Source organism: Rosa rugosa, chromosome 4, assembly GCF_958449725.1.
Source record: "Rosa rugosa chromosome 4, drRosRugo1.1, whole genome shotgun sequence".
NCBI lineage: Eukaryota > Viridiplantae > Streptophyta > Magnoliopsida > Rosales > Rosaceae > Rosa > Rosa rugosa.
Window position 1 is genome coordinate 28586542 of NC_084823.1, and position 13726 is coordinate 28600267.

The 13726-nt window shown below is 37.3% G+C and overlaps 1 pseudogene; it reads left to right on the plus strand.

Moving 5' to 3' along the window:
- The first annotated feature begins 770 nt into the window (after positions 1-770).
- On the plus strand, positions 771-9471 carry LOC133742622 (apoptosis inhibitor 5-like protein API5; annotated as a pseudogene).
- Positions 9472-13726: the final 4255 nt, after the last annotated feature.

The following is a 13726-nucleotide window of genomic DNA, read 5'->3' on the forward strand; positions in this document are numbered from 1 at the left end:
TGAAGACCACACTATGTGGCTGAAGGAGAGTGGGCACTAAAACGGTCTCCACCGAAGAAGCAGTTGAGTTAAAGCATCGCCGACACCGATAAAGTCAGCAGCGATGCTTGAAACGGCGACGGAGAAGACGGTGTTGAAGACTGAGATTCCCATCAATGGCAGTTTTGGTTGTAGGGTTGCATGGGATGGGGAACTGGGTTTTGGAGTTGGATTGAGAATTTAGATTTTGGATTGAATTGAATTGATGGAGTCATGGAGATATAGAATTTGGACGCTTTGGGATTAAATTTGATGGAATTGTGGAGAAGAGAATTGGGGTATCTGGGTGGTGTTGGTGGTTTCGTTGATGAGGGAACTAATGGTGGTCTGGTGGATGATGGGCTTGATGGTTCTCTAATTGTTGAGTCACTTGAGTGGAAGGAAAAAAAAAAAAAAAAAGAGTTGAAACGTGAAGAGACGAAATTACCCTAAGAAAATTAGTGACTTGACAGCGTTATAACGGCGGGTATTAAAAATAATTCAGATTTTAATATTAGGATACCAATCTGATAGTTTTTAAACTTGACGTACCAAAATGATGAATGACACTTTTAGTTTGGGTACTATTTGTAAAATTTTCTCAAATTCAAAAGTAAAACCCGCGGCTTCTTCGTCGGTTACACTTTCTCTCTCACTCCCAAAACCCAGTACGTAAAAATCCAAACCCCTCGACGGCCCCAAAAACCTCTTTTCAATTTTCCAAAAACTCTACTATGAAATACTTCTTCTTCTTCTTCTTCTACTTGTATGTCTAATAATAATAATAACAAATTCAATTTTTTGTTCCCAATTTCGCTCAGCTTCTCCTCCAAGCCCTAACAATGGCGGCATCAGCAGCTGACCCCTCCGACGAAGCCAAGCACATCGAGCGACTCAATGAGTCCAAGGACAAATCCCAGGTCCTCTTTTTCCCATCAATTCGATTAATTTCCCCTAAAATTTTCGTTTCTAGGGTTTGGGGTTTTAGAGTAATGCGGGTTTTTGTTGTTTATTGTTTCAGAATGTCGAGGACGAGCATGAAGGCCAAGCAGCTTATTCCCAGGTTCTTCCTCGGGCTTTCCTTGCCGGCTATAGATACTCATCTTGATTTGATTGAAGAAGAAGAGCTACCTGACTTCATAGTGCTAATAGGTGTTGCCTATCTGTACATGGTAACTGGAAATTGTGGGATTCTTCTTTAGAAAAAGTAGTGATTGTGTCTTTTAAGTAGATCAGTGTGACATAGTTGAAGATATGTGTATCATTTGGGTCGTATGGATTGTGCAATTCGGTTCTATGTTTGACTTTTTGATCATTGTAATGTGCAGGTTCGAGTGCAAGCTATTCGGGGGCTTCCCCTTTTCTGCAAGGACAACCCTGAACACGTCTCGAAGATTGTAGACATTCTTGTGCAACTCCTTCAAGCCGGTAAGTTTTTTTATTTATTTATTTATTTGGTGGTTGTAGGAGAGGGATTGGGATCTAGGAGTATATTGATTGTTTTATATCAATTTGATGTTCGTATTCATTGATGCTGCTTTTTAGATGAGTTTGTGGAGTGTGATGCTGTGCATAAGGCTCTTATGGCCCTTTTGAGGAAGGATGTGAAAGGTAAATACAATCTGTATCTGAGTTACTGAAAGGGTATTTTTTTTTCGGATTGTAGGATGAAGTTTGTATACATAGAGACACAAGAATTTATACAAAGTCTTCATATCATATAAATTTGTATACTGCAAGAAATGTACACACATGCTAATGGTGGAAGATATGTAATCATCATGTCTATTTAAGAGTGTCATAAAACTTCTGCTGTCAGAATTATCATTCTTGGCCCTTATAAGTTAAATAACTTATTTTAATCTGGTGGCCTAAGTTCCATTCTGGACCATTTTGGCGTAAGCTGTAATAGTGGCTGCCTAGGCTTGCCTTTTACTATTGAGTTGATTTACTAAGCTGCCTAGGCACAGTTTTCCTGTCCTACCCATCAATTGTGAGTGAACTGTTATACTAATATTCTGTTTTAACTTGTATTTCAGTGGGAAGATGAGAAGTTCATCTTCTAGTCTCTATACCTTACTTCATAACTGTACTTAGCTTTATTTTATTTGAAGACCATTTTAGAATACAAATGAGTCTTTTTAATGTTTCCCATTGGATATTGGTTTCGCTTTGATGCAGCAGAGTTGGGGTGATTATGACTAGGGTGAGTTGGGGAGTGTTGAGAGACTAAGAAAGGAGAAAGATTTTAAAAGAAACAGAGGGTTATTAGCTGTAGAAGGGAGAAATAGAATGAGGGAGGTTAGGGGAGAGAAGCCAAGGCACCAAGCCTTCAAATTTAATTCATTCCAATATGATTTGGCTTACAAAAGATAACCATATTTATAGGCTTCAAACACAACCCTTAGTGATGCAGGACAAGTAGCAAAAGAACTGTAGAACTAGGGTTTGTTTGCAGCAGTCTCAATTGTTAGAAAGAAAAGGGATTTAGAATAAGAAAGTTAAGAAGAGAAGGATAGAACTACCAGCATCACACCAGTAAGTTTCTAGGATAAGGCTACTAGCATCACACCAGTAGGGTTTCTAGGCATCACACCTAAGGTTAGGTTGCATCACACAAACCTGGAGAGAAGCAAAAGCTTTCAATTTTTACTAACTCAAATCTCAAAATAAAAGATTACAAAGGCCTCTATATATAGGGAGGCTCAGACAATTCTAGAATAACTAGAAATATCCCTATGCTTAAAGGAATCCTAAAGGAATAATCCTAATAATAATAAGAATCCTAATAATAAAAGCCTAGATTTATTTGAACTGCTTTCCAAATCTTGTCTTAAAATATTTTGCTTGTATTTTTCATCACTTAGACTCCTAGCACACCAAAAGACTACTAAAGACTTATTAATAATAGACTCTTCAATACTTATTAAATAGACATAAAGACACACTCAAGACCCTTGAGTACTCACCCTAAGATTTTAATACTCTTAAAAGCACTAGGCTCATAATTATTCTGCATAAAACTTAGACTACCATGGAGACTTCCCTTTGGACCAAAATGGGGTGGGCTTAGTCTTAGGCTTCCAAAGCGGGTATTTCTATTCTAACCAATGCATTGCTGCTGCATTACGCTTGATCCACTTATTGTCCATTGCATCCCTGATATGTTTTGAATTCATGAAAATTCTCAAAAATTCTCTTTCATGATATATCTTGCCTTCTAGAACATGCAGCTTCTTTGAGAGCCTTGTTCAAGCACATTGGAACCGTTGATGAACCAAGCCAAGACGATGTTATTCTTGAGAAATTCCTAAGCTTTATCAGAGATAAGGTGAGACGATCACTTTGAGTAATGCCCAATAGAATACGATGATGTTTATCATGAATCTCGTTATGTTTAACAGATGTTAAATATTCTCAATTGTAGGTATTTCCTACTAAAGCTGAACTTTTGAAGCCTCAGGAGGAAATGGAGAGGCATATTACTGACTTGATAAAAAAGGTGCGTTCATATTGTTTCAATTAAGTACACGTGCAACTTTAGAGGTGCCATTTCCTTCTTTAGTACCGTGTGAAAGTCACCTAGACCTTTTGATTGCCATGCTGTCAGTTCAGTCTGATATGTGGTCCTTTTTCCTTGTGGTTACCCAGTGGAAACAACCATGTGAAAATAATGATTCTTTTTATCGTTCTGTTTTAAGGTTGTTAGATATATGAGTAATTTGATTGAGTTCAATTGCAGAGTTTACAAGATGTAACTGGAGCAGAATTTAGAATGTTTATGGACCTTTTAAAAGGTTTGAGCATCTTTGGGGATAAAGCTCCGAAAGAACAGAGGGTAGAACTTGTTGGAATTATTGAAGGACAGGCTGATTTAGATGCTCAATTCAATGTAAGTTCTTGTTTAACTGTCTTGGTTTAAAGAATATGAAATAGTAGCTACGAGGCAAGTTCTTCTTGCAAATTTTACTGCCGATAAGTAATGTGAGCGAGTGGTTTTTTATGTTGCTACTTTAATTGATCAATAATACCATAACATGATTTCCCTTATTTCTCATCCCCAAGTGCACAGCATCAAATCAGATTTAGGACTAGGTAAACTCAGGATGATAAAGAATTGGCTGGAGAAACCCCCTTGTCTTCATTTCTTTTAAGTCATACTACCCTGTTTGACTAGAAGTGGTAGAAAATAAAAGTGAGGCTGATGGAAGTAACTGCAACATATTTTAGAACCATGTCTATTTTACTCTCTTCTTAAGATAGTAGGTGGTTGTCTATGCTGTATTTTATTTTTTAATCATTATGGTGCTTTTAACAACGTAAGTGCAAAATGGTTGGCATACAGGTTTCAGACGCAGACCATATCGACAGGTTGATATCTTGCCTATTTATGGCTCTGCCATTTATTGTGGTATGATCTCTACTATCGTAGATTTCTCCCTTTATATTTTTGTTGATGTTTAATGTTTCTGACAATCAACCCTGCTCATTCAATTCGTATTTCCTATATAGAGAGGTGCACCAAGCAGCAAATTCCTCAACTATCTGAACAAACACATCCTTCCTGTTTCGGATAAGGTATCATCTACACCCAACTTCCTGGCATACCCTTTGAGCATTCGTGTCAAGTTTTTTGGCTGATCAATTTATTAATCTAGTTTTCATATAATGAAATTAAGGTAAAATGGGTTTGTATTTAAAATGTAGAACAGTTTAGTATGTATACTATATCTATTACTTACATGTGAAATATATAATATATATAAATATATATTTACACACACACACACACACACACCTATATATAATTTTTATGTGAGATCAATTTTACTATAATAAGGTTCCCAGAGGTTGTATTATTTGAGCGTTGGTCTTCTAATCTTGTTTTGTCACCTTTTACTTTATGTTCTAGAATTCATACTAAATTACTTAAATAGAGTTTGGATGTGCCGTTATTTTCCATATCAAGCCAAAAGTTTTTACACAGACCTAAGTTCTTTCCTTATAAGCTTCTCTTTTGCCACTCTTTAGTTATGAGTACTTAGAAGTGGTCGCTAAATTCTGAAGTGAAAACAAGGGACAATATGCTATTCCTATTCACGAAAATTATAATAGTACCTTTAATGATAAAAAATAGTATACACATCTCTGTCTATTTGTAGTGTTTTTCTATAGAATACTCAATAGCGTTTCTTTTATCTCTGATGGTGCTGTCTTTATAGTTTTTTTTTTTTTGGTTCTCCAATGTCAAACCTAAGATTCTAATATTATTTCTCTCCATCAGCTTCCTGATGAACGAAGGCTAGATTTGCTGAAGGCCCTTGCAGAAGTTGCACCATTCACCACACCACAAGATTCACGTCAGATTCTACCTTCTGTGGTTCAGCTGTTAAAGGTACCATTAAACTTGAACTTTGATGATTTATGCTTCATTGCTTTTTATCCATCACCATATAAATAATATTGTTTTGTTCTCTTTTTCAGAAAAACATGCCTCGGAGAAAGACGGAGAGGAGTTCAACTTCACTTATGTCGAATGCTTGTTGTACACATTTCACCATCTTGCTCACAAGGTCTTGGGTTTGTAGTCAACACCCTTTTTCAATACCTTTGAATCAATCAATATCATGCCGTTCTTACGTTATTGCTTTATTGTATAGGTTCCAAATGCTACCAACAGTTTATGCGGCGACAAGATAGTAACAGGACAACCATCAGATATGCTTGGTGAGGACTTTACACAGCAGTATATATGTTCATGTTATTGTCATTTCAAAGAAGCGTCTGCGAAGATTGAAGGTTCGCTAGCTTTATTCAGTGCAAAAGCATTATGTGTTCACTAGTCTTCCTTCAGTATCTAAGCAAAGTTTTCTCCTTGTTTGGATCTTTCTTGATCTTGTTTCATTGCAGTCCCTAGGAAACATGTTGCTGTTTCAATTCCTAGTTAATGTTCTTGAAGGAGATTTTCAACCTCGCAACTGTGTCTATGCAGGTAAATTGATTTTTATTTTTATTTTTTAATTATGTGTAGATTTTTCGAAGGGTTAAGTTGCTCATTATTGGATGCAGAAATTGCAAACTGGGTCCTTCTGAGAGAGTCTTTGCTCAACATGCTTTTGGTATGTATTTCTCTCTTGGCCCATGAATACTGATGAATAGTGAAAAATCTGTATTCTATCATTGATAAAGCCGATCAGAATGCATTTTCATTCACATAACTTTTCTCTTGAAGAATCAGTATCTTCATTGGTGAGTTTTGCACGCCAACCATTTGAAGTTTCTGTTGCATCTTAAATCCATATTGGGGTTAATCGAACTCTTCATTAACTAATTCATCGACCATTTTGTTATATTCTTTTTGTTACCTAGAAAGTATGCGTACACGTGTTGGTGTTGATCCAACAATAAATGCAATGCTTAATTGCTTGATGGTACACTAGGTATTGAAGTTAAGCATGCAAGTGGAAATTTTTCTGTTGAATCTATCATTGACATTTGTAATTTTGTTGTATGGTTTATTAAGACTTAGTCATTTGGTGGATTACTTCAATTAGATATTAATTTGTATGACAGAACATATGCCATAATTTTCATTTTTCATGATTTACTATTCTATCCCAAATGCTAGATATAGCAAAGCAATACATTATAAGTTGAATCTATACTCCTTTTGTGTATGCATGGATAATGTCATTTGTATTTCTAAATTTGGATATACTTCTGGAGAATCTGATGTGCATATACATTTGGGAAGGATATGGAACATCATAGAATTATCTGTGACAAACAGATTTCTTTGTAATGTTGCACATCTGCTACCTGCCCCCTTCCCCCAATTTTGGAAAGGATATGCAAATCTTTCCCGTCTCTTTGCTTCATATATTTTACCTTTAGATTCTTTTATACGAACACACAAAATAACTTTTGCTAAATAAGTTGAAAATGCAATGTAGTTGTGGTGAGTTTAGAGGAATGACCATTCCTGCCTAATAGTTGGGGCTTAACAACCAGGAACCAGGAAGCTATGACGCCTCTGAAAATTTGTTTCTTTAATGATCCAAATCTGCATGAGGTTTTTGTCTGTCCTAAAATTCAACAGGTTTTCGAAGCTTAATGCTAGAATCATGCATTCCTAAAATTCAGTAGTCATTGTCTGTCCTCATAACATGGCATATATGCAGTAGTTCAAAATGGTCGAAAATATCTGATTGGCACTCTCTTGACGCAAAATGTCTTACTCAATTGAATACTGGAAGTAACATAATCTAAATGAGGAGCAATATCTATTTGCTTGACAAAACATTTTTTGCGGGATTTATTTCATTTTAAAGGTAAAGATTCTAGTTGGTGGATCTTTGGAGTTTCCTAGACTTCTTTAATATAATGAAGCTTTCCTTCGTTGTTCTGATTCTTTTTATTTTTAGTTGTTTGTGGGTGTTGTGTGTTCGTTAAGCTTCCTTGTTGCACCATTGTATTATTTTTTAACCAGTAATGGAGTTTTTTCGTCTTATAGGATTTGACCAGTTTCAATCATTGAATTAGAGAGAATCACCAGAGCAAGAAGGTTTTAAATTTTGAAGGATATTATTATTTGGATTTAACAGTTACATCATGTAGTTTAGTTCATAAAATACTTATTCCTTTCTGGCCTATTTTACTTGTAACACCTTTTCCTCATTCCATTGGTTGCAGCCTCTGAAGATGAAAGCCTAGGTGATACAGAGTCCATTACTAGATATAGCAATTCCTCTTTCCGGTTCCTGTTGCGGGTAAACTAAGGTAACTACAATGCTGCCTTTTCTCCATTTTGTTTGTTATCCTATTTTTTCTTTTTTAATTATTTGGTTCTTTGACTTCAGGTAATTTCAACCATTTGAGGCTGCTTTTTCTGCATCTTTAAACATATTTCAAGACATGTTTTCCTGGTCGAAACGACCTACGCTTCTGCGATAAAATCTTAGAAGTTGATGGTCCTTTCTGAAAACATGCAGTGCTACAAACTTTGATACAGACGATTATAGAGAATTTCCATAACAGGAGTTCATTTGATGGCTTAGAGGTATATTGTCGGAGCAAACAGATATCTGCTTGTTCTTTTCAAGTCCATGATTTAGCCAGGTACTATTTATCTTGGCCTTCTATATTTGCTTAGTAAATCTGTATATGCCGTTCTTTTCAGCATTTCAAGCTGCTACTTGCATCAACAGTTCCGAATGTTCTTATAGCTATGGTGGAAACACTTTCTGCCCTTATGAAAAAACATCCCTCTAAGATGCATATGAGTGAAAAGATGGTTTGTTGCGATTTTGTAAATAGTTATCTCCTGTCTGGCAAAGAGCTGGGGAAGCAAGGAAGAGGGGTTGGATTTATTTTCACTTGTCATGGCGAATGATAGTACCCAAGATGATGAACTGAAATTGTTCCCAACTGATGTTGGAGAAGGTGATTACAAATATCAGTGCCAAACAGGTTCTACAACTTATTTTGAATCGCATGGGAGTACCCAAGTACAGAGGAGAGCAGCAGCAATGCAAATAATACTTCCAGCTACGGAGTAATACACATACCAGATCTCCATTTACTGAAGGAGGATGATTTGAAACTCATGGGACAGTTTATAAAGGACTACAGAGTACCTCCTGAGATCTGGTTCTCACTTCTGACAAGAATCAGATATTCTCGTGCCTTCCGTTCACCAAGAACCTGCAAGCTTGGCCTTGCATTTACTGTGCTTGTTCATGCTAGTGATGCTCCTGAAGAACTTCTGTCTTTCTTTGCTAATGAGCCAGACTATATTAATAGATCAATTAGAATTGTGCCATCAGAAGTAGTTTCTGGAACCATCAGAACAAATACAATGCTTGCCTTATCGAAGATCATGCACCAACCCTCTTGTCCACTGCATCACATTGTTAGTGTTTCTGCTTCTGCATAATTGGGGGCTTCTACTTTTGCATCAATTGCGTTGGATCACATGAGTTATGGGGGGCATACAGGTTCTTCTGGATGTGAGGCTTCCATATCGACAAGATGTTGTGACTTTGTGAAATTGATTGATATCATTGATGTCAGTCTACTGGAGAGACCAGATTCATGTAATTCAGTTTTCCTCGATTGCTTGTATAGGCATGGGAGTTACCCAGTCAGTTTTGACGTATGAAGCTATCAGTCAATTGCTCTGGAGAAGAATATGTCCTGGACTTCCATTGGCAATAAGAATGTTGTACTTGATGTTAGGTTCATTAATTAACTGTTTTGATTGGGAGCTTGAAGATGGAGTTGTACCCGAGACTATGAACATGGAAGATAAGTTTGGCCTCACCTTACAAATGGCTCAGCCTCTGAGAGTTGTGCCTAGAAGTTATAGGAGGAGGATTACCTTTTGTATTTTCCCTTGGGATTTGGAACCTTTTTCTTGGCTCCTCGTACTCCATCTCTTTTAATTTTCTCTTCCAGGTGTGTAGCGCATTTTTTTTTGTTTTTCTTTTTTTTTTTCCACCTTATAAAGGAAGGCTATAATCTATTAATTGTAACTCGGACAATCTTCACGCCCATATATATTATTATATTAAAGTGAGACGTGAAAAGACAAGGATCCAAGAACCCCAAGTAATAAAGAAAACCAGTTAACTATTAAGAACATTTTAATATATAGCAATCTTCCATCTGAACTTTGTCTTTCTATGAGCCAAACATCCGACAGTGTTGAAATCAAGAAGAAGAGCAGAACGAGCGAGAAATATCAGAGGATGAGAGAATGAAGAAGATGATGTTACTGTATTAATTGATAAGCCTTGAGATCTTACAGCTAATTACATGAGTATTATATATGAAATATTGCAACTAACTGTGCTTCAGCCTGACTAATTTCTCTAACAATAATATCTTGCTGACTTGTCTTCCCTGTTAACTTGTTGACTTACCTGCTGACTCATCTCATATAGCTTACTAGATTTAATGTGTCCTGACCATGTCGAGACATAGCATTGATCAACAATGAACAGAAGCCACTCTTAAGGAAGACAATTCAGAGTATAAAAGAGACTTAATTACCTAGGCTGATATTTTGTTAGTTAATTCCTGGATAAGGTAAATTCATATCAAGAAGTCCCATGGCCCAAGTTAGTGAGTTCCATTGGTTGCACTTGAAGGTCTTCCCTGCTTGTTGGTCGAGTCAGCATCATGGTTTGTTCTGGTAGTCGATCGAGGGCCGGCCTGGTGGCCTGTGTTTCGAGCTTCCCGGTCTCGACCAGAATCATAGTTCAAATAGTGCGTAATTCTATCTATTGTTATAGACATTGTTATTAATTTGTTTGGGTGTCTATGCTGGGAGCCTGGGACTATTCGATTGAGAGCTGTAGATAGGTTTATGATGTGTCTGATTTATACCCATTTTGAAATAACCTATTGTGAAATTTCTGCTTTACACTATATTGTTGGTGTTTCAAAAGTAGCTATTTGCTCAAGTCATTAATTACCATTAACTGTAAATTTTGATGACCATCAACAAAAGGCATAGGTACTACACTACTACCAAACACAGAACATACAATTATTTGAATCACCACTTAGTTAATTACTGATACTAGATAAAAAGAAATAGAATCTTATTTCAAAAAAAGAAAAGAAAAAGAAATAGAATCATATGTTTTGTCTGAGGTATATACAGGCCCGCTCACCTGCGGGACACATTTTAAGGGACAAAAATGGACGAGTCAATCACAGCCGTTGGATTTTAAGTGAATAAATCCTAAGGATCCAAGGACGTACAACACCTTTTCATTCCAATTCTTATCCCAGGGATTCCAACTCCTACAACCTGTTCATCTTCTTCTGCTCTCACATCTCTCTAAGCCATGCCCAGATCTAATTTGGATTCAACAACATGTAAAATAAATCCAACCAAGCAAAGCCAACAAAAATAGAAAAACAGAAGAACTCTTGAGAGAAAATCAATCGCAATAAGAAAAATGAAAAAACTATCGAACCCAAAAATTGCTCCCATCCTACAAACTAGCATGGGGATATATTGTTTATACCTTAACCCAGAAATCGAGTAGTAAAGGATGAGAAAATTAATTTGAAAATAAACCAATCCATGAAAATATAAGAGCAAAGCGTAGACGTATTTCAAGAGATTGCAGATAGCATGGCTCAGAGATGTGAGGGCAAGAAGACGAATAGATCTGGGCATGGCTTAGAGAGATGTGAGAGCAGAAGAAGATGAATAGGTCGTAGGAGTTGGAATCCCTGGGATAAGATGACTTGTTCATCTTCTTCTTCCCTCAGTTACTTGACCAGTTACAGTTACTTGGTCAGTTACATGGTCAGTTACTTGGTCAGTTACATGGCCAGTTACATGTAACTGACCAAGTAACTGTAACTGGTCAAGTAACTGACCAAGTAACTGATCAAGTAGCTGTAGCTCACCCTAATCCTGAATACTTGCAAAAGAATACCAAAATTTCGACAATCAAATCAGAACACTAGCAATGAAATCATCAAACAAAATACGATGGCTCCATGATTCACCAAACTGCAAAAGGATTGAATCATTGAAAAAAAAAAAAAAAACCCTAAAATCGAGAGAGAGTAAAATCTAAGAACAATACCTTCAAGATAGACCAATCCTATGATGATGAGGATGAATCAAGAATGGTATATGGGAGGCTCTGAGGGATCCGTAGAAGGATTGAGAGTTGAGACGAGGGAGGGAGGAGGAACCGAGGAAGAACCCAAGACTGAACGTGGAGTCTTGGTTGAGACTAAACGGGATTGGGTAATGAGTTAAAAAAAACTATTTTAATGGTTTGCTATTCTATCCGTTTGATCAACTCAATTAACATCTAACGGCTGGGATGATTTCGTCCCGTTTTGTCCCTTAAAATGTGTCCCGCAGGTGAGCGAGCCTGGAGGTATATATGGCCTAGTTAATCATTAATCTATTACATTGCACAGATTAAGACCCTATGTAGTCCTACTTTGACAAATGTACATACCTAACTTTTCTAGCGTCTCAAATCATTGTTTGTTTTGTCTAAACGGGAACAATTTTTTTTTTTGGTTTGAAATGGAAACTCAGAAAAGTTAAATTTATTTTTGTTTCAGGAAAACTGAATTGGGAGAAAATTGAGTCGTGCTTTCATTGATAATAGGGACCTCTTTATATAGAGGATTACAAGACATAGAATAAGAGTTGTACAAGGAAAGATAATCGTACAATTAATCGGATATCTTTGAATATCTCTGAGAATATCTCTAATTCCTAACCCTATTACAACTAGGTCAAGTAACCTAGAGTTTGGGCCAGACACATATTCTAGATTTACTTCAACACTCTCCCTTGTGTCGCCCAAACGTGGTGCTCCTCTCGTTGCCTCATTAAAAACCTTGCCGAGTAACAAAAACCCTGTGGGACAAAAATAACCTCGGTCGAAGGGGAAAAAGAGTACAACACACCCTTCACGTTTCGAGACCATACATGTAGACATCTCCTTCTGATGTCTGCATCTCCCCCTGATGACAACGGTCATGGGAGTTCAGATAACTTCCGCAAACGATGCTACCAACATGTTTCTCGAAAGTGGAATTTAGGCAATGACTTAGTGAGCAAGTCTGTCACACTATCCTCAGATCGAACCTAGTTCACTTTGATATTGATGAGAGTCTGTTGTTACTGATTATCCTTGGTGTTGCCGCTTTTGATGTAGCCTTGCTTCATTTGTTCAAAACAAGCAGCATTATCCTAAATGCTTGTAGGCTCATCTGTGGTAGACTTCAAACCACAATTGTTCGAACATGCATAATTATGGATCCAATCCATATACATTCACGAACCACTTCGTGAAGAGCAACAATCTCTGCATTGTTCGAAGATATAGCGACTAGGGTCTATTCTGTAGACCTCCAAGATATCACGGCCTTTACCCATGGTGAACACTTAACCAGTTTGGGAATGACCTTTGTGTGGGTCAGAGAGATACCCAATATCAGCAAAACCTTCCAAAACACATGTCGTTTTGGGATGGGGATAGAGGACACAGGCCAGTGTTGGCGGCGTTCCTGGTGTGTGATGGGTCTGAATCCATCATCTCTCTGTAGGGATAGAATAAGCCCATATCAATCGTACGTCTCAAGTACCGAAAGATATTTTTTACACCAATCCAATGGCGTCGCATTGGCGCAAAGCTATATCTAGCTAACAAGTTCACAACATATGAGATGTCTGGTCTTATGCATTGAGCTATGTACAATAATGCGCCTATTGTACTTAAGTAAGGCACTCCTGCCTCTAGCACATCTTTGTCATCATCCTTTGGACGAAGAGGATCATTTTCAGGATTAGGACTACAGACGATCATGAGGGTGCTTGAAGGCTTGACCTTGTCAAAATGCCTAAGCATCTATCAACACGATGCTCAAGTTCCAAACCGAGACATAATCGTGTTCTCCCAAAATCATTCATCTCAAAATCGGATTTCAAGTGTTCAACGGTTCCCCTTGACTCTTTAAGGGCTTCCAATGAAGATCATGTCCAACATGAACTGCGATAGAATCCGAAACTTGTTATGGAAACGCGTGGGCATATCCTTTCCCAATCAAGTAGTCACTTTAGTGAGCGTTTCAACCTTATTGTAAACGTTCTCCGTGGTCTAGAGCCATTTGACTTGGGTAAATGAAGTTCACCATGAACCTTCATGTACATTCC